This window comes from Lycium barbarum, chromosome 4 (assembly GCF_019175385.1).
Source record: "Lycium barbarum isolate Lr01 chromosome 4, ASM1917538v2, whole genome shotgun sequence".
In the NCBI taxonomy this organism is placed as follows: Eukaryota; Viridiplantae; Streptophyta; class Magnoliopsida; order Solanales; family Solanaceae; genus Lycium; species Lycium barbarum.
Genome location: NC_083340.1, coordinates 138,488,912 through 138,500,977, shown reverse-complemented (window position 1 = coordinate 138,500,977; position 12,066 = coordinate 138,488,912). Strand labels below are relative to the sequence as shown.

Genomic DNA, 12,066 nt, shown 5'->3' with positions numbered 1-12,066 from the left:
CTCATTTTTTTTTATCATATATTATAATGATCCAATTATTATGAGTCTCTCAGCAATAATTGTGATTTGTTAGCAAGCAGTCACCTAATCGAAGAGGCTATATTCCCTTTTTCTTACAAGCCAAGGCTGTTTAATTTATGACTTTTTCCTGCCAAATGTACACATACACACACATGTTCTGTTCATATATACCTACGACGGAGAAAATTGTTAAAACGAAAATGTATAACTTACGTTGCTAAATATATGTACATAAATATCTCGGACGACCTAACATGTTCTTAATTAGCTAAAATTAAGGTAAGATAAGATAATTTTAGGAGCAGGAATCGGAGGCCTGAGAATAATTGTTTGTTTTACGTACTCGAATGTTGAAACAGCTGGAATAATGAGATCTTAAACAATAAAATTCAGCAAAATGTAAGGACTTTGCATTTGAACATGTAATAACCTTGTTATTTTCTTGGACATAAAAATAAGATTAGGATATGTCGATTCCTACATCGATAACGTAACACAATGCAATATTTGGTCAGAATTGAAGAATCTCTTGAATCGCCAAGTCGTTGTCACAAATGACTCTTAAGGATCGTAAGCAGGGGCGGATCGACGTGGGTGGGAGGGTGTTCACGGCAAAAAATTATAGTATTTATATAGGGTAAGTTTTCTGTATTTATTTGTATATATTAATTGTTGAACACCATAAGTAATTGCAAAAGGTTAGCTCAAGTGGTCTAGAGTGTTCAAAATTGTCTCTAGTGTCCCAGGTTCAATCCCCATTAGCAACATTATTTTTTTTAATATTTATCTTTTGTTGTTTTTTTTCGAACCCCCTGAATGATAATCCTGGATCCGTCACTGATTGTAAGTAATTTTTTTTAATAAAAATATAACATTTATTTGCAAAATAAAAAAGGGCAGCCTGGTGCACTAAGCTCCCGCTATGCTTGTTGGGAATAAACCCGTCACAGAAACAATAACTCACGGTATTTACAGTGGACTAATAATATAGTACGGAGATACGGTAATCAACAAGAATAAAAGAGCGATAATGACACCAAGATTTGTACGTAGAAATCCAAAAGGGAAAAAACCACGGGCCGAGAGGAGCAATTAATATCACTATAGCAAGGATTTTACACTTTGTAGGCCTGAGTAAAATACTCCAAAGACCACTGCACACTCAAAATAAATAATCCTCTTTTAAGATTTCCCACCTCACTATAATATCGCTCGCCCTCTTTATTTTTCCTCACAGACTATTTCTCTATCTGTGAATGCCTCACTCTTCTTTCTCTCTTTGTTTGGTGTATTTGAGAATGAAGAATTGCATCTCCTTTTATAGGACAAAATAGACTTGGTCACCAAGTATGCTAAGGAGAAATTTAATTCTCCTCCACAACTTACCAAACTTTGGCTCCAAGGAAAAGAGAATCAGCCAAGTAAATTGGCATATGGAATTTTGCTATCACATGGGGCTGTACCCCATCAATCTCCCCCTCCAGTCCCATTCACCTGAAGGAGGTAACACCAAGCTTCTAGTTCTAATGCATGCCGACAAGTCCCTTATATAGCTCGAACTTGTCTCTTGGTAATACATCCGAAGGGTTCTCTATTGTAGGGATCTTCTTGACCTGCATAGATCCGTCCTCTATCTTTTCCCAGATCCAATGATATAGCACATCGATATGCTTTGTTCTTGCATAGTACATGGAGTTCTTGCTCAATTCTATTGCACTTTTAATATCACAATAGACGACATACTCCTTCTGATGCAATCCAAGCTCTTGAAGGAACTGTTTCAGCCATATCATCTTCTTACCGGCTTCAGTAGTGGCAATGTACTCGGCTTCAATTGCAGAGAGTGCGACACACTTTTGCAACTTCGACTGCCATGATATAGCTCCCCTTGAAAAAGTAAACAGATATCCAGTAGTGGATTTTTTGTGATCAAGATCACCTGCCGTATCGGCATCTGTTTAACCCTCTAGATTGGATCAGATCCTCCGAAAGACAAGCAGTCTCCAGTAGTACCTCTCAGGTACCTGAGTATCCACTTTAGGGCTTCCAGTGTTCTTTTCCAGGATTTTCAAGGAACCTTCTAACAACACCAACTGCATGAGCACTATCAAGTCTAGTGTATACCATTGCATACATAAGGCTGCCGACTGCTAACGAATAAGGGACTATGTCCATGCCCTCTTTCTCCTTCTTTGTTATAGGACACATCTGCTTACTCAACTTCAGATGACCAGGAAGAAGCGTGCTAACGGTCTTAGCACTCTTCATGTTGAAACATTCTAGTACACGTTCAATGTACTTCTCTTGAGATAGCCATAACTTTCTGCTTGTTCCTTCTCGAACAATCTTCATCCCTAGAATTTATTGAGCTGGGCCCAAATCTTTCATGTCAAATGACTTAGACGAATCTCTCTTCAACTTGACAATTAGCTCCTTGTCTTGTCCTATAATTAACATGTCATCCACATACAACAACAAAATAATAAAGTTGTTGTCAGAAAATCTTTTGAAGTATACATATGGATCAGAATAGGTCTTTGTGTAAGTTTGACTTTTCATGAATGAGTCAAACTTCTTGTACCACCGCCTTGGTGCCTGCTTCAACCCATAAAGACTCTTATTCAATTTGCACACCATGTGTTTCTTTCCTGATACTTCAAATCCTTCTGGATGCTCCATATAAATCTCCTCTTCCAAATCTCCGTGAAGAAATGCAATTTTCATGTCCAACTGCTCCACTTCAAGGTCTAGGCTAGCTGTTAAGCTCAAAATTGTTCAAATAGAAGTCATTTCGACAACAGATGAGAAAATTGCATCAAAATAAATACCTTTCTTCGGTTTGAAGCCTTTTACCACCAATTGAGCTTTGTATCTAACCAACTTGCTATTTCCATCTTTCTTGAATTTAAAGACCCACTTGCATTTGAGTGGTCTTTTACCCTTTAGAAGTTCAACCAGCTTGTACGTGCCATTTTTCTGCAGAGAATTCATCTCTTCTTGTATGGCTTTTATCCACTATCTCTTTTATAGATGGGACAGCACCCTCTTCAGACTTTCTGGCTCCCCTTTGTCACTAATGAGGACATACTCTGAGGAAGGGTACTTGGATGACTCTACCCTTTGCCTTTATGATCTCCTCTGAGGTTGAGATTGTTCTTCTTCTTCTTGAGTAGGGTACTCAACTTGCTCGACATAATCACAAAGTTGCTCCCCTGCTCAGCAATCTCGTCAGGTTGCTCCCCCTGTTCAGGAACCTCGTCAGTCATACTTTCTGCACTTCTAGGATGGTTAGAAGGAATGGTAACAAGGTTAGGGACTATACTATTCTTTGCCTTCTCTGACAGATCATCACCAGTTCTAAGTTCACTTTCTAGAAAGACTATGTCTCTGCTTCTGATAACCTTCTTCGTTACAAGATCCCATGGTTTGTACCCCAACTCTTCATCTCCATATTTGATGAATATGCAGCGAACAGATTTATTATCCATCTTTGTTCTCTGATCCTTCGGTACATGTGCAAAAGCTATGCAACAGAACACCTTCAGATGTGAGTAGAACATCTCCTTTTTGGTTAAAACTCTATTTGGATGTCAAACTCTAATGGAACTGACAGAATATGATTGATCAGGTAACAGGCTGTCTGAACTGCTTCACCCCAAAATGACTTAGGCAGTTTAACCAATCTGAGCATGTTTCTCACCTTCTCAACAATGGTGGAATTCATCTTCTCAACTACATCATTGTGTTGTGGGATTCCAAAAACTGTTTTTTCATGTCTGGTCCCATGGCTTGAACAGTACCTTTCAAATTCTCTTGAAGTGTACTCACCTCCATTGTCACTGCGGATACGTTTTAGCTTTCGCGTTGTCTCCCTTTCCACTAGAGCATGAAACTTCTAAAAAACTTGAAACACCTCATCTTTGGTTTTCAAGATATAAACCCACAATTTTCGTAAAGCATCATCAATAAAAGTAACAAAATATTTGTTACCGCCCATCGATTCTATCTCAATTGAACCACAAACATCTGAACATACCAAATAAAGTATATTCAATTTTTCTTTCGAACAATGTTTGAAACAGGACTCTATGTTGTTTACCAAATAAATAATAGTCACAAGATTTTATCGTTGTACCTTTGGAAAAAAGAAATGAGTGATTTCTTGGCAAGAATTTGAAATCCTTTCTCGCTCATATGACCCATTCTTCTAGGCCACAAATCTGCAAAAATCTCATCTTGAGCCGCATTCAATTCACCTCGGCATATTTCTGCATTCGTCCTGTACAACATGCCACGAGCAACTCCCTTTGCAATCACTAATGGTCCCTCAGTGAGTCTCCATTTTTTGTTTGCAAAATAGTTCTCGTATCCATCTAGGTCCAAAGCTATTCCGGAGATCAAATTCAACCGCAAATCAGGTACACTGTGTACGTCCTTCAGAACCAATGTGCATCCGACATTTGTCTTGACTCAAACGTCTCTGATCACCGCAATCTTTGAGTAACTTGTGTTACCCATTATCACAATGCTGAAATCACCTTCGACATATCTATAAAAAAGATCTCTTACCTGGTTGGCATGGTAAGATGTTGTTGTGTCAACTGATACGCCCAAATTACACCTCTTAAATGGTGCAAAGCGGTCGTTGAATCAAATATAAAACCCAACTAGATTGGGTCGAATCCCACAGGTAATACAACGAGAAATATAAAATTTTGATTGTGCCACTAATCATGTTGTCATATCATAATCATAAACAAAGTGGACCACTGGGGTTGTCAGATGGAAACCCGCTAAATCATAAGAGAAATATACTGAAAAGAAATGAGCCCAAAAAACATGCGTATATAACTATGCTGGACAAAACTGTACAAGCCGACAAGGCCATTATGGACAACTATATAACGAAATATAGGCTGAGGGGGCCGTACGTCTTCTAACTGTACCATAATTGTCTACAAGCCTCTAATAGAGTACATGACATAACAAAGTCGGGATAGGGCCCCGCCATACCCGTATATACAACAAAAATATAACATACCAAAACACAACAGCAACTCCAGGACAAGGTTAGTACTCCAATATCAGCTGAACAGCAACCTACGGAGGCTGATCATCAACCGGTCTACCTAAACCTGCGGGCATGAAACGCAGCGTCCCCCAAGAGAAAAGGGCGTCAGTACGAACAAAGTACTGAGTATGTAAGGCATGAAAGTAACATAAAGAAGACATGAAAGTATGTAGGATAAAAGGAATGCAACCTGTATATCTGAACTGCCTCTGAATGCCAATGACATGCATAAATACTGTCTATATATGCGTATATGATACGCTCAAATTACACCTATTAGTGGTATAACGCGGACGTTGTCAAATATAGTAACCCAACAAGGTTGGGGTCGAATCCCACAGGGAATATGGTCTGAAAAGGTTACTAAAGTCGTAGGATGCTAAATTTAGGTCTAATGTCTTAATCCGATGATTTTGGTAAAAGTTAGTTTTTCTATGACTAATTGCTATCTACTTGCTTTGGTAGAAATTTATGGTAAAAGAAACTAAGGTTGTGTCCCCGTTAGATAGAGTGTACGATCATGGGTATTGATCTTGATATACTCCTAATGGATCATTGTATGAATGCACTTAATCTCTATATGAATCTCTACTATTTCCCAATAAATAAAGATTATCTTTTTCCATGATTTTCCCAAATATAAGAAAGTAACTATGAAAAACGATTAATCATGCCAAATAAATTCTTCTTATTCCTAAGTGAATTTATTAAACAAAGTTTAAAGCTTTGAGTCCTTGTTATTTATTCTTACCAACCCTAATTATTTTCCCAAATAAATCAAGGTCTATGGCTTAAATCAATTTTTGCAACCATTAATTATAAATGAAGAATAAATAAACCCTAACAATCCATTATGTGTATATCAATCACAAACTCAATCACAAAACACCCATCAATTGGGTTCACAGCCCTAGTAAGGGAAATTAGCTACTCAAAGAGGAAGAAGAACAATAAGAAATAATGGGAATCATAATGCTTACAATTGATTGCTTGGGATTGAAGAGAAATTAATTGCAATTGTTTGTAATCCTCAAAAGACTTCCAAAACTATGAGTAACTAATGCTAAGGAAAATAAAACTGAGTTCTGTAGTAATGTGCTTTACAAGAAACCTAAATTAAGCGTTTATAAGAGTCAAAGTCGTGCAAAATAGGATTGACAAAATTGCCCTCGATGGTCCAATGTACGGATTGTACATTTATACGGTCCGTAGAATCAGTGACAGTCTTCCGTAAAATCTTCTCCAGTTGTCAGATGTACGATCCACTTTTACGGACCGTAAACATTATACTGTCCGTAAAATCCTCTGCTCTTTAAGACTTCTCTGGAACCGATCTACGGTGGGAGTTACGGACCGTAAAAAATATACGGTCCGTACTTCTGCCTGGACTTCCTCTTCAAGTCTGAGGCCTTACTGTTAAGCATCTACGATAGCTTTTACGGACCGTGAATATTCTACGGTCCGTATGTTCCTCCGTATAAATCAGGCTTCAGTTATTTTTCTTTCTTTGAACATCTTTTTACTCCATTTCCACGACTTGCTCCCGAAATACGTTAAACATCTGTAACATGTCACAAACACATCAAAAAGACCAAGACTTGCTCAAAAAACAAGTAAAAATTATAGCCAAAGAACATCGAATGTGCCATAATTTCACGGCACATCAGTATATAACGCCTGATCATACATATATATGCGTATATAACGCCTGATCATACATATATATGCGTATATAACGCCTGTCAAGCCTCTATGGGCATCCTATCATATCATATCGGCCTTTGTGAGCATAATCATCATCATATTGGCCTCTATAGGCCTAATCATCATCATCTGACCAGCTGATCAGGTGGTAGTGCATATATAAAGTCGTCACCTAAATCTGTTGGAGTGACGTAAGGTCGTTACACCTCCGATCATCATTATGAAATAGCAATTTCATTATCATGTGACTCTATGAAGCATATTAAATTTGAAGAAGGACTTACTATGAACAATATCATTGGAACGTGAATCAACATAGGACATCTCTAGCTCCTAAGAATGGAATCATTATGGGTAGTGTTACGTTTATGCTACAGGAGAAATTTAATTGTCCTCCACAACTTGCCAAACTTTGGCTCCAAGGAAAAGAGAATCAGCCAAGTAAATTAGCACATGGAATTTTGCTATCACATGGGGTTGGACCCCATCAATGCGCGGGGTCCGGGAAAGGATTTTTTGAAAAATAATTATGAAAATTTAAAATTGGGTTCCCTTTATCCATACCAATTCTGAGTTGGCTGTTTGACGCCCGAGCAATCGTTCTTACTCGGTCCCCAGCCAGCATGCGGCAATCAACTCTTGCTCATGGGAGTAGCTCAAGCAGTCCGCCAACTGTCGACGGGGAAGAAGTAAAAATTCATTTTAATTACAATTTAATACATCACGAGTTTTAAAAACATAACGTGATTTCTTTTTATCTGCCTAACATTGAAGGGTGGAGTCACTCAATATCCGTACTGGTGGAAGGTTATTAAGGTGGAATAATCAAGTGTAGAACTAATTACTCCCTTCGTCTCATATTAGTTGTCCACATTATTAAATATATCCATCCCAAAATACTTGTCCATTCAAAATCAAGATAGAATTAATTAACATTTTCCTATTTTAACCTTAGCATTAATTATTTTTTAAAGTAATCAATATTGATTAGAGTGCAATTTATTGGAAGAGATAGGGGTAATTTAGTAAAAATACACTTTTATTTATGATTTCTTAAAGGACGTGCAAATAGGAAAGCGGACAAGTAATATGGGACCGAGAGAGTAGTATTAAAGGGTAGACACCATCTTTATAAATAAAATGTACAATTAATTTGCCGAAGTACTGGTTTCTGGTGAAGCTAACTTGATTAAGTATGGCATTTTCCAACTAATTATTAAACTAAACCCAATTTATTTTATCATCTTGCAAATAATTGTTATCGGCTTGGTCCGTACACACTGTTCTATCAATTTTAAGACCAGATCTCACTGAATACATTTGATATCGAATCTTTTCCCTCTCGAACTTTTAATTAAGCAAGGATATTCAAAAGCATCATTATTTGAGTTGTCCTAACTTGTATGGCAGCAGATATTTCATAATTAGTATCTGTTGTTAAAAGAACTCGTACTCCACATGCACCATAATTGTTTATAAAGATAGATGTATATACATCTAGGAAAACAAAACGAACAACAACCAAACAAAATAAGAAAAGAGCAAAGGGTCAAATATACTCTTAAATGTATTTGATATGGAGTAGCTTTACCCACCATTTCCAAAGTGTCTCGTTATTATTCCCGCCGTTAGCTAAATGGCCTAAATTTGTTTCCCTAATAGAATTACAATTTCACCTATTAATAATTAATCTCCCGATCCTCTCCCCCCTCCCCCCCCGCCCCGGCTGTTTAGAAAGGTATAGAGCCATGCAGGAGTGGTACCAGTAAGGGGCAAGGCGGTTCATCTTTAACGAAAACTTACACTGTATATACAAGGTTAAAAAAAATTATGTATATATAGTAGATGTTGAACGTCCTCCTTGATTTCTTCGTGTGTTTATTTCTTTATATTTTAACTTCTTAATAAAAATCTTGACTCCGTCAATGGAGTCATGTTCAAATAGGGTAAAAATAGAAAGTTCAATTGATTCCCTTGACATAAGGAAAAGAATTAGTGTACCGCGTGAAGGGGTTCAAAGTTTGCTTTAGCTCACAAGTTAAAATTCCAGATATGCTATTCTAGTTTTTTTTTTTTCTTTTTGAATCCTCTTATATGAGTTCCTGCCTCTGTCATTGTTCAATAGTAACTGACTTGCAGAGCCGCTTTTGCTAAATCTCAAGCAGTTTTTCAGGCGGTTTCCTCCTTTTACTTCTTAGCCTACTCGGTATTAGCAGTCGTTTTCAGCTGTTATTCCCCGGCAAGTTTACTTGAAATTCAGTGTATGTACGCCACCAGCTACGTTAGTCCCCTATTACAATTACGTACGTTAGCTAGAAATCTGACCAATACTGTTGAATTTGAACAATTAGCATAGGGTATCTTTAAGTTAAATCCAACCAGGAGTCGTTTATTTGCAAAAATAAAATAAAATAAAATTGGGAAGGTCTAGTCAACGTGATTATGACAGATGATCTGACTTAAACAAGTACGATAAGTGACACAGACAATATTTTAATCGCTTTTCTAATGCTATAAAAAAACTAAAACAGATTGATATTATTAAAATTAACACATGTTAGTTAGATCTAAGACTAAAGTGGCCTATAAATTGCCCCGATGCTGTTGGTGGAGATACAGAAACACAACAAAACAAAAGCAAGTGATCAATTTTGAGATTTAAGTAGCATTGCAAAATGGCTACATTTAGCAATTTGGGTTTTTTAATGTTGATTTTTCTAGGAATATTAAGTTCTAGCCATGGCCAATTACAGCTCAATTTCTATAGCAAGAGCTGCCCAAAAGCAGAGAAGCTCATTCAAGACTATGTTCAAAAACACATTCCAAATGCTCCATCTCTTGCAGCTGCCTTACTCAGAATGCATTTCCATGATTGCTTTGTTAGGGTAAGGATATATGTTTTCCGAGACGAATTCACGATCTAGAGTTAATTAATAGGTTAAAAAATAAGTGTGATCTATCATTTGTATGCACTTTAATTTTCTTTTGCGCGTCCGCGCACACATAGATACACACGTGCACGGGATTGAGAAGAAAATAATTGGTTAAGTTGAACACAAAGAACTCATACACACACGCTATATCTAGAGGCGAAGCTTGAATTTAAAGCTTATGTCAGAATTCTAGTTCTTTTACGTTATTGGTTTCTAAATTTATAATTTGTACAAATTCAATAGAATTTTGAAGGCAAATACAGGGTTTAGACAAAAATTACTGGGATCAGTGGCGAATCTAGAGCACAACTTGTGGGTTCACGGAATCAGTAGCTTATGCCTAGATCTTGAAATTCACTAAGTATCTATAAATATTTGACTCTTAACCCGTTGATTATTGTACACAACTTGAGCTTGTTGTAGGAACCCACAAACTTTAAATCTTGTATTCGTCTCGGCATATTTTTTGCACAATTTCATGTGCAAGAACACATTTGACACATTATATTTTTTAATATACTTATGATTAATTATAATGTTTATTGGATCTTGGCAGGGTTGTGATGCTTCTGTGCTGTTGAATTCCACTAAGAGTACAGGAAATCAAACCGAAAGAGTAGCAATCCCAAATCAAACACTCAGAGGGTTCTCATTTATTGATGGAGTGAAGAAAATAGTTGAAGCAGAATGTCCTGGAGTTGTCTCTTGTGCTGATATTGTTGCTTTGGTTGCTAGGGACTCTGTAGTTGTCACTGTAAGCACAAAAAAAAAATTAATTGAACATAAATAAATTCTCTACTTGTTGACCATTTCATATTTCTCAAATCCTTTTCACGGATATAATATAGGGAGGTCCATTCTGAAATGTGCCAACTGGTAGAAGAGATGGAAGAATATCAAATGCCTCAGAAGCTTTAGCAGACATCCCAGCTCCAACTAGTAACTTCACTAGACTCCAGTCCTCTTTTGCCAAGAAGGGTCTTGATCTAAAGGACTTGGTCCTATTGTCTGGTAAGTCAAAATAATGGCTAATTTCACGTCACTGGATAATAATAAAGTCACAAAATTATTTTTTGTTATGGTAAATAACTAAACTTTACTCATTATATAGGTAAAATCACAAAACTATATGTTTTTGTCACATTACTGTGATTTAACCTTACAGACTATAACAACACTAAAATCATCTTGATGGATAAGTTTTATCGTTATTTTGAGTAGAATTTAGTGACTTGATATTGTTATAGTGAACAAAAATAAAGTAATTTAACGTGGCTAAAATAATTTCATGTTTTTCTTGTTATAGTAAATAAAATTCAATGGCTGCGTACATAAAACTAATACATACTCATTAATCTCTAGCCCTTTATTTATAGATTTTAATATTAGGACAACTATTTTCAGGTGCTCACACCATTGGAATTTCACATTGCCCATCATTTTCAACACGTCTATACAATTTCACTGGAACTTTTGGTACACAAGATCCATCTCTAGACAGCGAATACGCGGCCAATCTCAAGGCCAAAAAATGCAAATCTCTCAATGATAACACAACAATAGTTGAGATGGATCCCGGTAGTTTCAGGACATTTGATCTCAGTTACTTCAAGTTGTTGCTCAAAAGGAGAGGCCTGTTCCAATCAGATGCAGCCTTATTAACAAGTTCTACAACAAAGTCATTTATCGATCAGCTAGTAAAAGGTTCACTGAAAGAATTTTATGCTGAATTTGCTAAGGCCATGGAGAAAATGGGCAAAGTTGAAGTTAAGACTGGTTCTAATGGTGAAATTAGAAAGCAATGTGCAGTTGTGAATTAATAGTTAAAAGGACTCTTTCCTTTGGTACTAATTAAGTTTCTATGATTTTGTGTTTTGTATTAATTATGTCTATTGTGTGAATCATTTGAGGTACATGTATGTATGATAAATGTTCATTTGTACTATTCCCTATCATTGTTGGGTTTTTTTGGAATAAAATTGAGGAGCTAATGACTGCTTGTTGCATCAAACTGAAATAGGGGGTATCTTTCCCAGCTGGGGTATTATCTTTATAGCCTCTTGCCTTCTATTTGTGTATGTTAAAAGTGAGGAAAGAAAAAGAGAAGGAAGTAAAAAATGGACTAAATATCAGCTTAACATTTAAAACTTTGACCGCGAAACATACTTTATGATTGATGACTCATGGAGAAATCCCTAGCACGAACTGATAGAAAGTGGTTCGCTTTTAAGAATCATATCGGACAAATTAAATTTGGATTGATGGAATCAGTGAATTTCGAATAACAGATAACTATAAAAGAAAAGGCATAACTGTTCCCAAGACGATACAGACATA

The 12,066-nt window shown here is 36.5% G+C and overlaps 1 pseudogene; it reads left to right on the top strand.

Annotated features, from left to right (window-relative positions):
* The first annotated feature begins 9,373 nt into the window (after positions 1-9,373).
* Positions 9,374-11,720, top strand: LOC132638693 (peroxidase 3-like; annotated as a pseudogene).
* The last annotated feature ends 346 nt before the right edge of the window (positions 11,721-12,066 follow it).